A 7,473-nucleotide genomic window follows, 5' to 3' on the forward strand; every position below is an offset into this window, starting at 1 on the left:
GGAAGCACAGAGGGCAACATAAGATGGAGGAAAAATAAATAAATAATTAAAACCCACAGATTATGAGCCCAATGGTAACTCCCCCAGTGGAGAAGCAGCACAGATGCTTGCATCCACCACTAGCAAGTGGGGGCTGGGCAGGGAGGCGTAGGAGGCACAGGCTGCAGTGCTTTGTAAGATTCGGGCCAGAATGCCATGAGTGTAACCAGAGCGAACTAACTTGGGCTAGCATACCAGACTGTGGGATAGCTACCACGTGAAAAGCTCTAACATAAGACACCACCAGGACCGCACACAGAACAAGGGACGGAACAGAAATAGCCGGCTGCAGACCATCCCCCTCCGGTGACAGGCAGTCAGAGCCGTAAGGGCTGGAAGGGGGCAATCGCAGCCCCGGAGAGGCATTACCTACCAAACTGCAAGCAGGCTTCTTTGCTAAGACTTCTTGGGGTTCTGGACAGTCACCATCCGCCTGAGAACGGGAGCCAGCAGTACACCCAGAAAACTGAGTAGCAGAGACGGGAAAGGCGATAAGTTGCAGCGACCGCTATCACCAAACACCTGAGCTACTCGGACCTGGGAAGGGCACAAAACGCAGGCCCCACCTAATCTGCACCTCTGAGGGCTACCTGAGAGCCGAGCCTGAGCAGCTTAGACTGGGGAGGTGCGTGCAGCCTAGGGCCGGCCTTGCCAGTCCTGGCGGAGCAACGTAGAGCCTAAACAGTGTGCACCGTGAGCAGGGGCAGGCCCAGCGGGGCTGAGACACTGCGAGCACACGCCACTGTTATTTGTTTGCAGCAGACCTCCTTCCCCACAGTGCGACTGAACAAGTGAGCCTAAAAAAAAAAAGTGTCCACCACCGCCCCCCTTGTGTCAGGGCGGAAATCAGACACTGAAGAGACCAGCAAACAGAAGAAACTAAACAGGGGGAACCACCTTGGAAGTGACCCCACACTGCCCACAACACCAGAGAAAGTCCCAGATATAGCTTTACTATTTTTACGATCATTCTCTCTCTTTTTTTTTCTTTTGTTTTGTTTTGTTGATGTTGTTGTTTGATTGTTTTTTCTTCTTTTTTTTAACTTTAAAAAAAATTTAAGTCCTCTATTTCTCCTTTAATTTTTATTTTTATAACTTACTATTACTTTTCAAAAAAAACAAACAAACCCTATTTTCAAAGCAAACTCCGTATATATTTTTTGTGTGGTGGTTGTTGTTTTTTTTTTTAATAATTCTTGTAACTTTGTTTTTTTTTTTTCTTCTTCTTCTTTCCTTTAATATTGTATTTTTGAAAATCCAAACTCTACTAGATTTTTAATCTTTGCTTTTTGGTATTTGTTGTCAATTTTGTACATTTATAAACCCAATCTTCCGTACCCAACTTTACTTGAGAGCGAGATTACTGGCTTGACCACTCTCTCCTCCTTTGAACTCTCCTTTTTCTCCACCAGGTTGTCTCTGTCTCCTCCCTCCCCCTTCTCTTCTCTACCCAACTCTGTGTATCTCTGTGAGTTCCAGATGATGGAGAACACTTAGGGAACTGGTTACTGGCTGGATCTGTCTCTCTCCTTTTCATTTCCCTCTTTTATCCTCCTGGCCACCTCTGTCTACTTCCTCCCTCTCCTCTTCCCTGTACAACTCCATGAACATCTCTGAGCGGTCCAGACTGTGGTGCACACATAAGGAAATGATTATTGGCTAGCTTGTTCTCTCCTCTTTTGATCCCACCTCATCTCATTCCAGTCACCTCTAACTACCCCCTTCCCTCTTCTCTTCTCCATGTAACTCAGTGAACCTCTCTGGGTGTCCCTCAATGTGGAGAAACTTTTCATCTTTAACCTAGATGTTTTATCATCAGTGCTGTATAGATGGAGAAGTCTTGAGGCTACTGTAAAAATAAAACTGAAAACCAGAAGCAGGAGGCTTAAGTCCAAATCCTGAGACCATCAGAGAACTCCTGAATCCAGGGAACATTAATCGATAGGAGCTCATCAAATGCCTGCATACCTACATTGAAACCAAGCACCACCCAAGGGCCAACAAGTTCCAGAGCAAGACATACCACGCAAATCCTCCAGCAACACAGGAACACACCCCCTGAGCTTCAATATACAGGCAGCTCAAAGTTACTCCAAAACCATTGACATCTCATTACTCATTACTGGACACTTCATTGCACTCCAGAGAGAAGAAATCCAGCTCCACCCACCAGAACTCCGAAACAAGCTTCCCTAATCAAGAAACCTTGACAAGCCACTGATACAACCCTGCCCACAGTGAGGAAACTCCATAATAAAGAGAACTCCACAAATTTCCAGATTACAGAAAGGCCACCCCAAACGCAGCATTATAACCAAGATGAAGAGACAGAGGAATACCCAACAGATAAAAGAACAGGAGAAATGCCCACCAAACCAAACAAAAGAGGAAGAGATGGGGAATCTACCTGATAAAGAATTCTGAATAATGATAGTGAAAATGATCCAAAATCTTGAAATCAAAATGGAATCACAGATAAATAGCCTAGAGACAAGGACTGAGAAGATGTAAGAAAGGTTTAACAAGGACCTAGAAGAAATAAAAAAGAGTCAATATATAATGAATAATGCAATAAATGAGATCAGAAACACTCTGGAGGCAACAAATAGTAGAATAACGGAGGCAGAAGATAGGATTAGTGAAATAGAAGATAGAATGGTAGAAATAAATGAATCAGAGAGGGAAAAAGAAAAACGAATTAAAAGAAATGAGGACAATCTCAGAGACCTCCAGGACAATATGAAATGCTCCAACATTCGAATTATAGGAGTCCCAGAAGATGAAGACAAAAAGAAAGACCATGAGAAAATACTTGAGGAGATAATAGTTGAAAACGTCCCTAAAATGGGGAAGGAAATAATCACCCAAGTCCAAGAAACCCAGAGAGTTCCAAACAGGATAAACCCAAGACAAAACACCCCAAGACACATATTAATCAAATTAACAAAGATCAAACACACACAAAAAACAAATATTAAAAACAGCAAGGGAAAAACAACAAATAACACACAAGGGGTTTCCCATAAGGATAACTGCAGATCTTTCAATAGAAACTCTTCAGGCCAGGAGGGAATGGCAAGACATACTTAAAGTGATGAAAGAAAATAACGTACAGCCCAGATTACTGTAACCAGCAAGGATCTCATTCAAATATGAAGGAGAAATCAAAAGCTTTACAGACAAGCAAAAGCTGAGAGAATTCAGCACCACCAAACCAGCTCTCCAACAAATGCTAAAGGATATTCCCTAGACAGGAAACACAAAAAGGGTGTATAAACCCAAACCCAAAACAATAAAATAAATGGCAATGGGATCATACTTATCAATAATTACCTTAAACGTAAATGGGTTGAATGCCCCAACCAAAAGACAAAGACTGGCTAAATGGATACAAAAACAAGATCCCTATATATGCTGCCTACAAGAGACCCACCTCAAAACAAGGGACACATACAGACTGAAAGTGAAGGGCTGGAAAAAGATATTCCACGCAAATAGAGACCAAAAGAAAGCAGGAGTAGAAAAACTCATATCCGATAAAATAGACTTTAAAACAAAGCCTGTGAAAAGAGACAAAGAAGGCCACTACATAATGATCAAAGGATCAATCCAAGGAGAAGATATAACAATTATAAATATATATGCACCCAACATAGGAGAACCGCAATATGTAAGACAAATGCTAACAAATATGAAAGGGGAAATTAACAATAACACAATAATAGTGGGAGACTTTAATACCCCACTCACACCATTGTACAGATCAACTAAACAGAAAATTAACAAAGAAATGCAAACTTTAAATGATACAATAGACCAGTTAGACCTAATTGATATCTATAGGACATTTCACCCCAAAACAATGAATTTCACCTTTTTCTCAAGTGTGCACGGAACCTTCTCCAGGATAGATCACATCCTGGGCCATAAATCTAACCTTGATAAATTCAAAAAAATCGAAATCATTCCAAGCATCTTTTCTGACCATAATGCATTAAGATTAGATCTCAATTACAGGAGACAAACTATTAAAAATTCCAACATATGGAGGCTGAACAACACACTTCTGAATAACCAACAAATCACTGATGAAATCAAAAAAGAAATCAAAATATGCATAGAAACGAATGAAAATGAAAACACAACAGCCTAAAACCTGTGGGACACTATAAAAGCAGTGCTAAGAGGAAAGTTCATAGCAATACAGGCATACCTCAAAAAACAAGAAAAAAGTCAAATAAATAACCTAACTCTATACCTAAAGCAACTAGAAAAGGAAGAAATGGAGAACCTCAGGGTTAGTAGAAAGAAATCTTAAAAATTAGAGCAGAAATAAATGCAAAAGAAGCAAAAGAGACCATAGCAAAAATCAATAAAATCAAAAGCTGGTTATTTGAAAGGATAAATAAAATTGACAAACCATTAGCCAGACTCATCAAGAAACAAAGGGAGAAAAATCAAATCAATAAAATTAGAAATGAAAATGGAGAGATCACAACAGACAACACAGAAATACAAAGGATCATAAGAGACTACTATCAGCAACTATATGCCAATAAAATGGACAACGTGGAAGAAATGGACAAATTCTTAGAAAAGTACACTTTCCAAAACTGAACCAGGAAGAAATAGAAAATCTTAACAGACCCATCACAAGCACGGAAATTGAAACTGTAATCAGAAATCTTCCAGTAAACAAAAGCCCAGGTCCAGACATCTTCACAGCTGAATTCTACCAAAAATTTAGAGAAGAGCTAACACCTCTCCTACTCAAACTCTTCCAGAAAATTGCAGAGGAAGGTCAACTTCCAAACTCATTCTATGAGGCCACCATCACCCTAATACCAAAACCTGACAAAGATGCCACAAAAAAAGAAAACTACAGGCCAATATCACCGATGAACATAGATGCAAAAATCCTTAACAAAATTCTACCTATCAGAATCCAACAACACATTAAAAGGATCATACACCATGACCAAGTGAGGTTTATCCCAGGGATGCAAGGATTCTTCAATATCTGCAAATCAATCAATGTAATTCACCACATTAACAAATTGAAAAATAAAAGCCATATGATTATCTCAATAGATGTAGAGAAAGCCTTTGACAAAATTCAACATCCATTTATGATAAAAACTCTCCAGAAAGCAGGAATAGAAGGAACATACCTCAACATAATAAAAGCTATCTATGACAAACCCACAGCAAACATTATCCTTAATGGTGAAAAATTGAAAGCATTTTCCCTAAAGTCAGGAACAAGACAAGGGTGCCCACTTTCACCACTACTACTCAACATAGTTCTGGAAGTTTTGACCACAGCAATCAGAGCAGAAGAAGAAATAAAAGGAATCCAAATTGGAAAAGAAGAAGTAAAACTCTCATTGTTTGCAGATGATATGATCCTCTACACAGAAAACCCTAAAGACTCCACCAGAAAATTACTAGAGCTAATCAATGAATATAGTAAAGTTGCAGGATATAAAATCAACACACAGAAATCCCTTGCATTCCTATACACTAATAATGAGAAAGTAGAAAAAGAAATTAAGGAAACAATTCCATTCACCATTGCAACGAAAAGAATAAAAAACTTAGGAATATATCTACCTAAAGAAACTAAAGACCTATATATAGAAAATTATAAAACACTGATGAAAGAAATCAAAGAGGACACTAATAGATTGAGAAATATACCATGTTCATGGATCGGAAGAATCAATATAGTGAAAATGAGTATACTACCCAAAGCAATCTACAGATTCAATGCAATCCCTATCAAGCTACCAGCGGTATTTTTCAGAGAGCTAGAACAAAGAATTTCACAATTTGTATGGAAATACAAAAAACCTCGAATAGCCAAAGCAATCTTGAGAAAGAAGAATGGAACTGGAGGAATCAACCTGTCTGACTTCAGGCTCTACTACAAAGCCACAGTCATCAAGACAGTATGGTACTGGCACAAAGACAGAAATATAGATCAATGGAACAAAATAGAAAGCCCAGAGATAAATCCACACACCTACAGACACCTTATCTTTGACAAAGGAGGCAAGAATATACAATGGATTAAAGATAATCTCTTTAACAAGTGGTGCTGGGAAAACTGGTCAACCACTTGTAAAACAATGAAACTAGATCACCTTCTAACACCATACATAAAAATAAACTCAAAATGGATTAAAGATCTAAACGTAAGACCAGAAACTATAAAACTCCTAGAGAAGAACACAGGTAAAACACTCTTCGACATAAATCACAGCAGAATCCTCTATGACCCACCTCCCAGAATATTGGAAATAAAAGCAAAAATAAACAAATGGGACCTAATTAAAATTAAAAGCTTCTGCACAACAAAGGAAAACATAAGCAAAGTGAAAAGACAGCCTTCCGAATGGGAGAAAATAAGAGCAAATGAAGCAACTGACAAACAGCTAATCTCAAAAATAAAGCAACTCCTGCAGCTCAATTCCAGAAAAATAAATGACACAATCAAAAAATGGGCCAAAGAACTAAATAGGCATTTCTCCAAAGAAGACATACAGATGGCTACCAAACACATGAAAAGATGCTCAACATCACTCATTATCAGAGAAATGCAAATTAAGACCACAATGAGGTACCATTTCACACCAGTCAGAATGGCTGCGATCCAAAAGTCTACAAGCAATAAATGCTGGAGAGGGTGTGGAGAAATGGGAACCCTCTTACACTGTTGGTGGGAATGCAAACTAGTACAGCCACTATGGAGAACAGTGTGGAGATTCCTTAAAAAACTGGGAATAGAACTGCCTTATGACCCAGCAATCCCACTGCTGAGCATACACACCAAGGAAACCAGAATTGAAAGAGACACGTGTACCCCAATGTTCATCGCAGCACTGTTTATAATAGCCAGGACATGGAAACAACCTAGATGTCCATCAGCAGATGAATGGATAAGACAGCTGTGGAACATATACACAATGGAGTATTACTCAGCCATTAAAAAGAATACATTTGAATCAGTTCTAATGAGGTGGATGAAACTGGAGCTGATTATACAGAGTGAAGTAAGCCAGAAAGAAAAACACCAATACAGTATACTAACACATATATATGGAATTTAGAAAGATGGTAATGATGAGCCTGTATGCAAGACAGCAAAAGAGACACAGATGTTTAGAACGGACTTTTGGACTCTGTGGGAGAGGGAGAGGGTGGGATGATTTGGGAGAATAGCATTGAAACCTGTATACTATCATGTAAGAAACGAATCGTCAGTCTATGTTTGATACAGGATACAGGATGCTTGGGGCTGGTGCACAGGTATGATCCAGAGAGATGATATGGGGTAGAAGGTGGAAGGGGGTTTCAGGATTAGGAACTCATGTACACCTGTGTTGGATTCATGTCAATGTATGGCAAAACCAATACAGTATTGTAAAGCAA

The sequence above is a fragment of the Oryx dammah genome, unplaced genomic scaffold, assembly GCF_014754425.2.
Source record: "Oryx dammah isolate SB20612 unplaced genomic scaffold, SCBI_Odam_1.1 HiC_scaffold_26, whole genome shotgun sequence".
Lineage (NCBI taxonomy): Eukaryota > Metazoa > Chordata > Mammalia > Artiodactyla > Bovidae > Oryx > Oryx dammah.